Source organism: Ovis aries, chromosome 14 (assembly GCF_016772045.2).
Source record: "Ovis aries strain OAR_USU_Benz2616 breed Rambouillet chromosome 14, ARS-UI_Ramb_v3.0, whole genome shotgun sequence".
NCBI classification, from domain to species: domain Eukaryota; kingdom Metazoa; phylum Chordata; class Mammalia; order Artiodactyla; family Bovidae; genus Ovis; species Ovis aries.
The window spans coordinates 4,189,642-4,203,530 of NC_056067.1; positions in this window are offsets into that span (position 1 = coordinate 4,189,642).

Consider the following 13,889-nt stretch of genomic DNA (forward strand, 5'->3'; position numbering starts at 1 on the left):
CTGCTCTTTGATCTTTAAACACTCAAGATTGTTATCAAACCAAACTTGGGTCCACTTGCCCATACACAGTGAAGCGAATCTACTGACATTGGATTGCGGTGAAGGAAAGTGCGGTATTTATTGCAAGAGAGTTGGACTATGAAGAAAACTGAGCACCAAAGAATTGATGCTTTCAAACTGTGGTGCTGGAGAAGACTCTTGACAGTCCCTTGGACAGTAAGGAGATCAAACCAGTCAATCCTAAAGGAAATCAATCCTGAATATTCATTGGAAGGGCTGATGCTGAAGCTCCAATACTTTGGCCACCTGATGCAAAGAACTGACTCATTGGAAAAGACCCTGATGCTGGGAAAGATTGAAAGCAGGAGAAGGGGATGACAGAGGATGAGATGGTTGGATGGCGTCACCGACTCGATGGACATGAGTTTGAGTAAACTCCAGGAGTTGGTGACGGACAGGGAGGCCTGGCATGCTGCAGTCCATGGGGTCACAAAGAGCTGGACACGACTTAGCAACTGAACAACAACAAAGAAGAAGAAGGGGTAGCTTGTGCTCTAAAACCCTGAACTCTCTGATGGATTTCAGCAAAACTGTTTTTAAAGGCCAGGTGAGGGAGGGGTATCCCAAGGTATCTGATCCGCTTGTGCACAACTCTCTGATTGGCTGATGGTGAGAAAACAGAGTGGCGTCCCTGGGGTTAATCTGCAGCAGCAGGTTTGGGGGCTACTGATCTGATCAGTCTCAGATCGTGATCTGGGTGCTCATGATTATCAAGTACCTAAACCTTCCACTTGGTGGTGGTTTTAGCATCTATAAAACAACTTAGGAAGGCGACATCAGATACTATTGTCTCAGTGCTTCCGAGAGGAGCTGAAGTAGAGGGCCTGGGAGAGGGGGCTCCCCAAGGAAGGTCCCAGGGGGTCATGCTGGGTTACAGCATTTCACTCTGTCAGGGCACAGAAAATTAAACCAAAAGCTAAAAGAAAGTGGGACGGTTAACCTACTGAGTTCAAGCCTCTGAGATCTAGGTGAAGGTGAAGGTGAAGTAGCTCAGTCATGCCCGACTCTTTGCACCTACTAGGCTTCTCCGTCCATGGGATTCTCCAGGCAAGAATACTGGAGTGGGTTGCTATTTCCTTCTCCAGGGGATCTTCCCAACCCAGGGATCGAACCCAGGTCTCCCGCATTGGAGGCAGACGCTTTAACCTCTGAAGGGCTATGCTAATTCTATCTTAAATGGTGGTTTTCAACTGAAGACATTCCCTCTACCCAGGGGACATTATGTGGCAATGTCTAGAGACATTGGGGGTTGTTATCACTGGGCTAGGGGTCGCTACTGGCATTTATTGTTCAGAGGCCAAGGTGTTGCTAAACATCCCACAGTGCACAGAACAGAACCTCCATAACAAAGACTCATCCAGTCCAAAATGTCAATCATGCCAAAGCAGAGAAACCCTGATCTTAAAGTTTATTCACCTAGCAAATATTTATTACACACTGTCTGTGTATCATACCTTGTGCTGAGGGTGAGAAAACCCATGCCTATTTTCTCACCATAATTATTTGTGTAATAATGGTCAACACCCAATGAACGTTAAAGGGTGTCGGGTCCTATGTTAACTCTTCACATATCTAATCTTATCTCCTACAGTCCTCACGACAGCTCTGTAATGTCATCATCTCAGATGACAGAGTAGAAGTCCATAGAGGTTAGGCTACATAATTTTCCTAAGGCAGCACAGCATCTGGCTCAGGTTTGATGATTCCTGACAATCGCATACAATCGCTACCAGAGAAAAAGCAGTTAGGAATCACAGTATCTAACTCATAGGGTTGTTGTAAAGATTATTTATGTTATCTTTTTTATTTAGTGACTCCACAAATACTGTAGGTTTTCAAGGCTAGAATCTTCAGGATGACTTTTGCTATGGTGGACGGTTTGAGAGGTGCTAGCCTGTCACTTGAGGGCGGAGAGAAGACAGGACATCTAAAAAGGGTCTGTGATTACAGGAAATCCTGAATACCAAATGATTCCCCAGGGGTGATAAACCTCTGTTGAAGATCCTTTTTAGGAGAATGAGCGTGTGTGTGTGTGTGTGTGTGTGTGTGTGTGTGTGTGTGCGTGTGTTGGAGAGGGGAGACTTAGCGGATGGCAGAGAACAAAGAATCCCGACAGACACTATTGATGAGGAGAGTGTGGACCAGCCTTCAACAGAAGCATCTCTACTTCTCAGAATCTCAATCCACCCCTTTCCAGTAAACGTTTCTCCCTCTCCACATGCGTGAAGAGTTCTCTGCACCCTCCCCTTTCACCAGGATCCTCTGAGAAGGAGGAAGTGTGCAAATATATTAACAGTCATGTTTGTAAAAAGAAACGGGGAGGAGCCAGGAGGTCAGGAGAGCCCCTCAGCCCCTGATGTGGGTCTGACACCCAGGGAAGAACAGAGGGAAGCCGGTGAGCGGCAGCAGCTGAGACCTCTGTGCAGCCTAAAGAAAGGAAAGGGAAGTTGCTCAGTTGTGTCCAACTCTGCGACCCCTGGGACTGCAGCCCATCGGGCTCCTCCATCCATGGAATTTTCCAGGCAACAGTACTGGAGTGGGTTGCCATTTCCCTGGATCTTCCCGACCCAGGGATCAAATCCGGGCCTCCCACGCTGCAGGCAGACGCTTTACCATCTGAGCCACCGGGGAAGCCCACTGTGCAGTCTAAGAAAGCTTCTAAGGAAGCCTCCAGAAGACCCTGGAAGAGGCCTAGAGCCAAAGCCAGCCATCAGAGGTGTGTCTCGTGTTTCCTAGGGATGAGCCTGCTTTAGCGTCATGCTGCACTGACTGCTGGCCATAGGCAGCCCGCCAGAAGCGTGGCCTTGGCAGGAAGGCAGCAAGGGGGTTCAGGGCATGGCGGCTGGGCCCTTGGTTGGCTGGTCCTCTTCCCTGCAGCGCAATGTTTGTGAGAGGTATTCCCATGGCGTCTAATAAATGTCTCATGAAACACCCGTGGGACGTCCCTAGTGTTCCTGTGGTTAAGAGTCTGCTTTCAAATGCAGGGAATGCAGGTTCAAGCCCTGGATGGGGAGCGGAGACCCCACACTCTGTGGGGCAGCTGAGCCCCAGGGCTACAGCTAGATAAGCTCGAGTCCCGCAACCACTAAGCCCACGTGCTCTCGAGCCATGCTCCGCAACAAGAGATGCTCCAGCACAGCCTCCCTCTCCCCCCAGAACACCCACAAATGCTCTTTCGATTCAACTAGACATGCGTGTCCTCAAACACACACCCTTCAGGCAAGCAGTGTGCCACCTGCCTGTCTTGGGAACTGAATGGGAGCATGTGTTTACCTTCCCGTCTTGGAACCAGTGCACTCACCTGCTTGTAGGACACGTGACACCTGCCCTTCTCCGTGTGCACGCCCTCTCACTCCACCCCAGCTTGCCCCTGAATGGCCTAGTCTGCGGTTTTGTTTCCTATTACAATCTGTATCTCCACTTCGATTGTCTGGCCCTTCTGTTTTTTTCTGAAGCCACGAGGCCCAGGATAAGAAGCTATAAACACCATAATCATGTGTAAACAACACCTCTCTGAGATGAGCTCCGAGCGAAGGAGGTGGTCCGGTTGTCTTCCCTCTCCTACGGGCCATGCCCACCCTCCTGGGGCATCAGGGATGATGGGAGGGGCGTGTCTGAGCTGCTGGACCCCGGCCAGCCAGCTGAGAGTCCTTTGGTGGGACCTGAAATGGGGATCAAGTGGGGCAGAGGGAGGTTAGGGGCTTTCAGGATCCTCCCTGAGCGCTCTGTAGGTGGCCGCAGGGCGCTTGACTCAGATCCAGGAGAGGCACCTGGCTCCAGGCTGGCAGGGAGCCAGAGGCAGAGGGTATAAGCTTGCTGTGAACGATGTTGTCTGGACTCAGAGCATGCTTTATTGTTGTGTGTCTCTTTAAAACTAATTCCTCGGTGAAAGATGTTTGAAACCTAAGCCTTCCCAACCTCCCTCTCCATTTTATTGTCAGTTGCAGACACTTGTCCCTGTTGAGAGTAAGGAGTCCTGCTAGCAAGCAAATCCCTGCTGGATGCTGTAGGCCTGGGCAACACCAGGCACAGCTGCTGAAAACTGGGGAAGCTTCTCCCAGATCTAGGAAAGAGCAAACCCGTCCACCCCCCAGAGTATCCCAGGCTGTGCTGTCTAGAGCAGTAAATGAAGAAAGGGGGATTGCTCAAAAATGTTTGGACTACGTGCAAGTAAAAACTGTCTTCTAAAAATGTATATAGGGTAGCACAGTGGCCCTCAAAGCATGGTCCCCAGACCACTACCAGCAGCAGCAGAATACCAGGAAATGCATTAGAAATGCGGGTTCTGGGGCTGCCCTGGTAGTACAGTGGATAAGAATCTGCCTCCCAGTGCAGGGGACACGGGTTCCATCACTGGTCCAGGAAGATCCTACATGCTGTGGGACAACTAAGCCCATGGGCCACAGCTACTGAGTCCACATGTTGTAAGTACCAAAGCCCACGGTCTAGTGCCCATGAGACACAGCTACTGAGTCCACATGCTGTAACTTCCAAAGCCCCTGATCTAGACCCTGTGAGACACAGCTACTGAGTCTATATGCTGTAAGTACCAAAGCCCCTGACTAGAGCCCGTGAGACACAGCTACTGAGTCCACATGCTGTAAGTACCAAACCCATGGTCTAGAGCCCATGAGACACAGCTACTGAGTCTATATGCTGTAAGTACCAAAGCCCCTGATCTAGAGCCTGTGAGACACAGCTACTCAGTCCGAATGCTGTAAGTACTGAAGCCCCTGATCCAGAGCCCGTGAGACACAGCTACTGAGTTCAGAGGCTGTAAGTACCAAAGCCCCTGATCTAGAGCCCATGAGACACATCTACTGAGTCCACAGGCTGTAAGTGCCAAAGCCCCTGATTTAGAGCCCATGAGACACAGCTACTCAGTCCACAGGCTGTCAGTACCGAAGCCCCTGATCTAGAGCCCGTGAGACACAGCTACTGAGTCCACATGCAGTAAGTACTGAAGCTGCTGATCCAGAGCCCGTGAGACACAGCCACTCAATCCACAGGCTGTAATACCAAAGCCCATGATCTAGAGCCCGTGAGACATAGCTACTCAGTCCACAGGCTGTAAGTAACAAAGCCCACAGTCTAGAGCCCATGAGACACAGCTACTGAGTCCACATGCTGTAAGTACCGAAGCCCCTGATCTAGAGCCCGTGAGACACAGCTACTCAGTCCACAGGCTGTAAGTACCAAAGCCCATGGTCTAGAGCCCGTGAGACACAGCCACTCAGTCCACAGGCTGTAAGTACCGAAGCCCTCGGTCTAGAGCCCGTGAGATGCAGCTACTCAGTCCACAGGCTGTAAGTACTGAAGCCCTGATCTAGAGCCTCTGGGACACAGCTACTGAGTCCACATGCTGTAAGTACCGAAGCCCCTGATCTAGAGCCCGTGAGACACAGCTACTCAGTCCAGAGTCTGTAAGTACCAAAGCCTCTTATCCAGAGCCCATGAGACACAGCTAATCAGTCCACAGGCTGTAAGTTCCAAAGCCCATGGTCTAGAGCCCGTGAGACACAGCTACTCAGTCCACAGGCTGTAAGTAACAAAGCCCATGGTCTAGAGCCTGTGAGACACAGCTACTGAGTCCACAGGCTGTAAGTACCGAAGCCCCTGATTTAGAGCCCGTGAGACACAGCTACTGAGTCCACAGGCTGTAAGTACCAAAGCCCATGGTCTAGAGCCTCTGGGACACAGCTACTGAGTCCACAGGCTGTAAGTACCAAAACCCCTGATCCAGAGCCCGTGAGACACAGCTACTCAGTCCACAGGTTGTAAGTACCAAAGCCCCTGATCCAGAGCCTGTGAGACACAGCTGCTGAGTCCACATGCTGTAAGTACCAAAGCCCCTGATCCAGAGCCCGTGAGACACAGCTACTCAGTCCACAGGCTGTAAGTACCGAAGCCCCTGATCCAGAGCCTGTGAGACACAGCTACTGAGTCCACATGCTGTAAGTACCAAAGCCCCTGATCCAGAGCCTGTGAGACACAGCTACTGAGTCCACATGCTGTAAGTACCAAAGCCCCTGATCCAGAGCCTATGAGACACAGCTACTGAGTCCACATGCTGTAAGTACTGAAGCCCCTGATCCAGAGCCTGTGAGACACAGCTACTGAGTCCACATGCTGTAAGTACCAAAGCCCCTGATCCAGAGCCTGTGAGACACAGCTACTCAGTCCACATGCTGTAAGTACCAAAGCCCACGGTCTAGAGCCCGTGAGACACAGCTACTCAGTCCACAGGCTGTAAATACCAAAGCCCCTGATCCAGAGCCCATGAGACACAGCTACTCAGTCCACATGCTGTAAGTACCAAAGCCCCTGATCCAGAGCCCGTGAGACACAGCTACTCAGTCCACATGCTGTAAGTACCGAAGCCCCTGATCCAGAGCCTGTGAGTCACAGCTACTGAGTCCACATGCTGTAAGTACCAAGGCCGCTGATCCAGAGCCCGTGAGACACAGCTACTGAGAGTCCACATGCTGTAAGTACCGAAGCCCCTGATCCAGAGCCTGTGAGACACAGCTACTGAGTCCACATGCTGTAAGTACCAAGGCCGCTGATCCAGAGCCCGTGAGACACAGCTACTGAGAGTCCACAGGCTGTCAGTACCGAAGCCCCTGATCCAGAGCCCGTGAGACACAGCTACTGAGTCCACATGCTGTAAGTACCGAAGCCCCTGATCCAGAGCCCGTGAGACACAGCTACTCAGTCCACATACTGTAGGTAACAAAGCCCCTGATCCAGAGCCTGTGAGACACAGCTGCTGAGAGTCCACATGCTGTAAGTACCGAAGCCCCTGATCCAGAGCCCGTGAGACACAGCTACTGAGCCATGTCCCACAGGCACTGGAGACAGGAGCCTTGGAACCCATGCTCCACACCAAGAGAAGCTTCCACAATGAGAAGCCCGCACTCTGCAATGAAGAGTGCCACAGCCTGAGAACGCCCACGTGCAGCAGTGAAGGCCCAGCACAACCAAAAATGAATAAATAAAATAAGTCTTTTTTAAAAAAGGGAAGAAATGCCAAGTTTGGACACACCCCCACCTACTAAATCAGAAACTCTGGGGATAGGACCTGGCACGCTGTTTTATTAAGATTTGCAGGTGATCCTGATCATCGCTCAAGTGTGAGCGTCCCTGCTCTGGAAACAGTGACTGTGTTTTCACCAATAACTAAAACACCAGACAGTTTCATTTGTAAGAACTGCTTCATCACAGCGTGCTGGTTCAAATAGTTATTGAGCTACCACTATGTTCTATGCTCTGGACTTGGCATGGGAAGGTGTCATGGTAATTCAAGACACACAGTCTTGTTCCCACATGTTCATATTCTAGCCAAGAGAGTGATATCAATCAAACACACAAGTGAGTGTATAAGAACCAGTTACTTAAGTTCCTATAAATAAAACTGACACGCCTGATTCAGCATGGGAGATGAAGAAAAGCTTCAGTGAGGGAGCTCTGCTTAGAAATAAAAAGGAAACACAGACATTAGGTTGGGAAACTTTGGGATGCAGGTGGCTTTATGGGCAAAGGAAGAAGCATCAAGGCATTGGGATGAAGGAGGGTCATTTAAGGTACTGACAGAATGTTAGGGCAACTGACATGCAGATGTCAAAGGGCAAAGGATGAGAAGACGGGATGCACAGAAGAGGCTTGAAGCTGTGCTAAGAGGCTGGTCTTTATTAGGAGATCCATGGCATCCCCCGAAAGGTCTGAAGACAGGTGAGAAGATCAGCAGTGATCGAGACATGGAGGACGGTGGGGTGGGGCGTGGGGTGGGGGTCCACTTAGGATGGCAGTGCAGCTGCCAAGGCCCCAGATGAGGTTGGGAGGCCACAGGGTGACGGCGGAGGTTTAGAGACAGGGAAGGAGCTGAAAGGCTCCTGGGAAGAGTTGATCCCAGGGGGTCGGGAGACAAAGGTGTTTACAAAGAGTCCCAGCAATCCCACTATCGGGCACATAGCCAGAGAAAACTGTAATTCCAAAAGACACATTCAGCTCAGTGTTGATTGCAGCAATGTTCACAATAGCCAGGACATAGAAGCAACTTGAAGGCCCATCAACAGACGAATGGATAAAGAAGATGTGGTGGAGATTTAAAATAGAATATTACTCAGTCATAAAAAGGAATGAAATTGTGTCTTTGTGGAGATGCGGATGGACCTAAAGACTGTCACACAGAGTGAAGTAAGTCAGAATGAGAAAAACAAGTATCATCTATTAATGCACATATGTGGAGTCTAGAAAAATGATACAGATGATATTTGCAAAGGAAATAGAAAGATAGACGAAGAGAACAAACTATGGACACCAGGGGGAAAGAGGGGAGGTGGGATGAATTGGCAGACTGGAATTGACATATACACACTGCTGCTGCTGCTGCCTCTGAGTTGCTTCAGTCGTGTCCGACTCTGTGCGACCCCATAGACAGCAGCCCACCAGGCTCCCCCATCCCTGGGGTTCTCCAGGCAAGAACACTGGAGTGGGTTGCCATTGCCTTCTCCAGTGCATGAAAGTGAAAAGTGAAAGTGAAGTCGCTCAGTCGTGTCCAACTCTTTGTGACCCCGTGGACTGCAGCCCACCAGGCTCCTCCGTCCATGGGATTTTGCAGGCAAGAGCACTGGAGTGGGGTGCCTCGCCTTCTCCGACATACACACTACTGTGTTTAAAATAGATAACTGACGAGAGCCCACTGTGTAACAGGGAACTGCTCCGTGCTGTGCGGTGACCTCAGTGGGAAGGAAATCCAAAACAGAGGGGGCTGGCTCCCTTCGCTGTTTAGCAGAAACTAGCACGACCTTGTAAACAACTCTACTTCAATAAAAATTCATTTCAAAAAATAAAGTTTAAAAAAATCCGTCAGTGATATGAGGGCGGGCAGGAAGAGTTCTGTTTCTGGCCTCACAGCTAGAGGAATGGGGTGTCATTCAATGAGGTGACAACCCTCAGGAGCATCAAGTTTCAGACAAGGTGAGGTGAGAGGCGAGACGCAAAGAAGGGAGTTTTTCGCATGTTGAGTCTGGGCTGTCCTTGAGACTGGCAGGTACACGCCTGGAGTAGAGTCTCAGAGAAAAGATCCGGGCTGGAGATATCAAAACGTGAAGTGACTCACACGTGTGTGTCCCCGGGGGAGGCCACGGAGTCTACAGCGAGAACACAGCAGGTCTCGGGACCCATCCTGCAGGGACTCCAAAGGTTTGTTTGATGACATGAAGAAGAAAGAAGAGGAGAGGAAAACGGGGAAGGATGTGGGTAGGGCAGATTGCACCGCTAATACGGCTCGGGTTCTGCCGTCTGACCCAGCTACTGTTTCCTTTCAAGCCTTAGTTCCTCTATCTGTAAAACGCTGGGGAAAGCAGTCCAAAAATCAGGCACTCTCTCCAAGAATTACTGATCTAATGTTTCATACATAGCATACATACATAGTGACCCTTGCCCTGAGCAAGGTACAGAGGACTCTTAATATTATTTTTGGAATTATTGACAGGAGTCAATCCATCCCTTTTCTCAAAGGATTATTTTGCTGAGATCCACTTCATAGTAATAGAATCAGGGGTTGGGTGGAGGGGAATGTGTTTGAGTTTTTCATTCTGACCAGTAACCTTGGGCATTCATTTTGAGCCTCTAATCCTCTTTGAAGAAATTGGGAGAAACAAACAAAAAACAACCGAGGCTTGATTTCAACATAGCAAGTATTTTTTTAAAGAGAGATTAGACTATCTTTTATGAGACTATTCTCTTAAGGAAGTATTGCTCTGTAATTTGTATGTCAGAAGGGATTATGCCAAGTGCTGTGCACAAGCTCATCACTTGCAAAGAAAAATCTGTACAGAGAAAGAAATTGAGGCACAGGAAAATCAAAGAACTTCTCAAGGCCACTTGACTAGTGAATGATGAGGCTGGGGTTCAGAAAAAGGCTTATCAGACTCCAGACTAAGCTCTTTTTTTAACATGAACCAGGAGCCAGTTTTGTAGGTCTCTCTCTCTCTCCCTGCAGTCAACAAATAATAATTCTTCATCCTTGTTGAAAAAAAAGTCAAGGACGATCGTGCCATTACACAGATAGATTTGATAGATATGAAACTTTTTATGAATTTGAAGGAAAATAAAGTGTTAGTTATCATCATTGTTAAGGACTAAGAAAAATGAGCTAATTACAATGATCCACTTTAAAGTGATTCTACCTAGTGTGCTAGTTTAAAGCTCAAAGCTGTACAGTTAAGAAATAATTCTGTGTGTCCGGGAACCTTCTGGAGCATGAGTGATGGGGTGCCTTTCCCACAATGCGCTCAGGTAGAATGACGGGGTGGGGGTGGGGTTTGGGGAGAAAGACAAAAGGAAGCAAACAATGGCTTCGAGACGGGGTGGCTCCAGGCCCCTCATCTCCAGCTTCTTTTTTTAGCTTCCCAAGGAATCCCCATGGGGCTTGATTCGGTTGCCTGGGAAACCCTGGTCTGCATAACCTGATCACATGGCATCCTGTGACATGTGGGAGGGCCCGCCAGCCACACCAAGGACCCATCACAGACATGTCATCACAGACATGTCCTCCTAAGTCTGAACATTTCATGTGCGGTGAGCTCGGAATTTAAAATTCAACAAGTTATCCATCAGGAAGAGAAGGTATCACAAATGAAACCCACAGTGCCCTCAATTCAACAGTGGATTTAGGAACATGTAACACTGTGGTCTCATGTATACAGGCCAAAAAAATGCAGCAAAGCCAAATGTTTCATTTCAAAATAAGGAAACTCTAGTCAGTTCTGCTCCAGTGTCTCCTCTGTGGTCCAATTAATCAAATCAGAATGGATCTCAATTTGGTAGCCACTTGCCAAGCCCACAAAAAAAAAAGTCTGATTCTGATTATTAAATAAACAACTCCCAAAAAAGGAGGTGTTATGGAGAAAGACAAATATTTTCTTCCCCTGAGTTGCAGTGTTTCGAACCCCTCCCACGAGCTGGTGGTAGGAAAAGACTAAACTAGCTAGAAATTGAGGATCTATCACATCACATTTTATTCCAAACATAGCATATCCAAATATCTAAATCACCCCTTAAAAAACTTTGTGTTATTCTTTGTCTTACATTTTAAAGAAAATAGTTATGACACATTCTTGGATGACAAAGCCTTTGGCTATACACTTCTTTACAGAGCTCTATAAATTAATTGTCTCGTCAATGTAAAAGCTTCAAAGCAAATACTAATGAATTCAATTTTGCTAACAATCTTTTTGATGATTCTTTATGCCATAAGCCAGAAGTCTTTGTTTCAACAACTTTAAGACTGCCTTTGTTGGGATAAGGATCAGCCAATTTAGAGCACAGTTTCAACCCTAATGGCTACTGTCTTTGGGAGACTAGCCTGCTCTGGTCTTTATAGTCATCATATGTAAAGGGGCAATGTTTTATGACTGTTGAGTATATAAATGAACTAGGAAAGGGGGAACTTTGTGGCTGAACAGGGAAAAAAATCTGGATGGGTAACACATCACATTCTCAACCAAGCTCTCCTGCTGGGGATGTGCACATGTGTGGAGGCGGGCTTTGGGGAATGGGGTGGGTCAGTACAGGGAGGACAGGGGGCTCCCACTCTGTATGTTACACACTTCCAAACCAGCTGAATATGTTAAGATGAGCATGCTTCACACACAAATGTCAGTGATCAAAAAGACACAAGAAGAAAGATACCAAGAAGATAGAAAGTGCCTGTGGAAGGAGATGCTGGTTCTTGACTTCTGTTCTGAAACACAGTGGAATTAAATGTCTGGGTCCCTGTCCAGAACTGCTGATCCTCTGCCTGTTGGAGGCTGGCTCAATTCTAAGATAAGCTCTGCAGTGGAGTAAGAGGAAAGGCAGAGCCTACTCTGGCCCATCTGAACCTCAAACTGCCTCCTCGAGCAGTTTGATATCCTCACTGGATGAAAGAGAAGATAGAAAAGAGAAAGAAAAGAACAAGAAAACGTAAACTCTGTTGATCACAGCTACGGTCACCAAGCTGTTACTATCTATCATTAACATTGACTGAGATTTTGCTAGGATCTGGGGGTGGTGGCTTACAATTTAAAAAAATAAATGTCTCGCTTGATGGTTGCACAACTGTTTGAAGAAGGCAGTATGCTTCTCCCCGATTGCATGTGGGGAAAATGATCCTGAAAAAGTTAGGTAACTTGATCTGTAGTCACAGGGCTAGCAAGTTGTAGGGCTGGAAATAAAATGCCAGCAATCTGGAATGTTACATGGGATTAAACAGCAGGAGCTCAAAAGTACTAAAGCAGAGAAGTTGGCAAATTGGTCCTTTCTGAGTATAGCTGCATTTCTTGTGGGCTTGGCTTATTCACTCAATGAATTTTTCGTGCTGGAAAGGATGGTGCAAGACTTTGAGCTCAGAAAGAGAGTCAGGAATCTTTTCCACATATCCATGACAGATGACTTTCTATTCTCTGCTTCAAGAGCTCCAGTGAAAGGAAATTCAAGTTTTATGTGAATGGGTCTTTGCATGGTGGGATAATTCTTGGTCATACTTCTTCCTTAAAGACAGCAGAAATTAGGGACTTCCCTGCTGGTCCAGTGGCTAAGACTCTGAGCTCCCAACGCAGGGTCCTCAGTTTGATCCCTGATCAGGGAATTAGATCCCACGTGTCACAAGCAAAATATCCCACGTGCTGTGACTGTGACTCAGCACAGCCAAATAAATAAATATTTAAAAAATTATGCAGGAATTAGTTGCTCCACAAAATTGCATCAAATACCTTAGTTCTCATAACTGGAAACCCACATCGTTCAGTTTGTTTCCTCTTCCATATGCTGAGGCTTAGAATATAAGTAGACAATGCTTGTGTCCTCAATAAATTTGGATGGCTTCTCTGGAGCAGAAAATAGTTTATAGTTAAGCAACTCATTAGCCCTAGATTCAAATCTCAGTTTGGCCCTTTGCTACTCTTTAATCTCTAAATAACTTCCTTAAATTGACCCTGTCTCCTCATCTGTCAATTGATGAACGCAGAACACACATCGTAGGGCTTTGAGGGAATCAAATATATAAAGTTCCCAGCATATTACAGAATAGCAAGCTAGCGCTGTCGGCTCCCTGCTGCCTTTCACCTTCCTCTGATTTCTCTCTAGTTTATTTAATGAACCCCTTGAAATGAGAGGCGCCCATCTGTCCACACAACTCCCGGGATGATTCTGACGCAGAGATAGAACCATCAGACCCCACAACATAAACGTCCCTGACTGTTTTCAGTTTAAACCCTCATGCCTCCCGTGGCAAACGTACTGGTCTGACGCATAGCCCCCAAAGCAAGATGCCCTTTTCTCCCAATCTGCCTTCCCTTTTTGAACAGCGTTCCCCCCTGTTGATTTCACTGTGCCTTGCTTCTGTCATCCGCGCTATTTGCAATCCCTCCCTGTTTTGTGGCAGCTGAAAATGTGATAAGCATACTTTCGACCCGAGTAACTGATAAAAAAATGACAAACAAGACGGAGCCAAGGGAGGGATCCCACGTAGCCCTGCTGCAGACCTCCTACCAAGCCGACAAGAAGTCATGAATCAACCTCGTCAGTCATCTGTGGTTCTATTCAGAGGCCCCGGCATCTCGCTCCCATGTCATAATCCTACACACACAGCCATCAGGGCAACTTTATCAAGCCCTTCTCTGACACCAAGACGCATTTGTCCCCCGATCCACCAGCCTCATAGGAAAACCACCGATATGTATGCAGAGTTATTTTGGTACAAAAACAGGCTGCTGTAGAATCAGCATACATTTGTAAATACTCACCGGTCTGATGAGAGGCACCTGGCTCTTTAGAGATCCCTT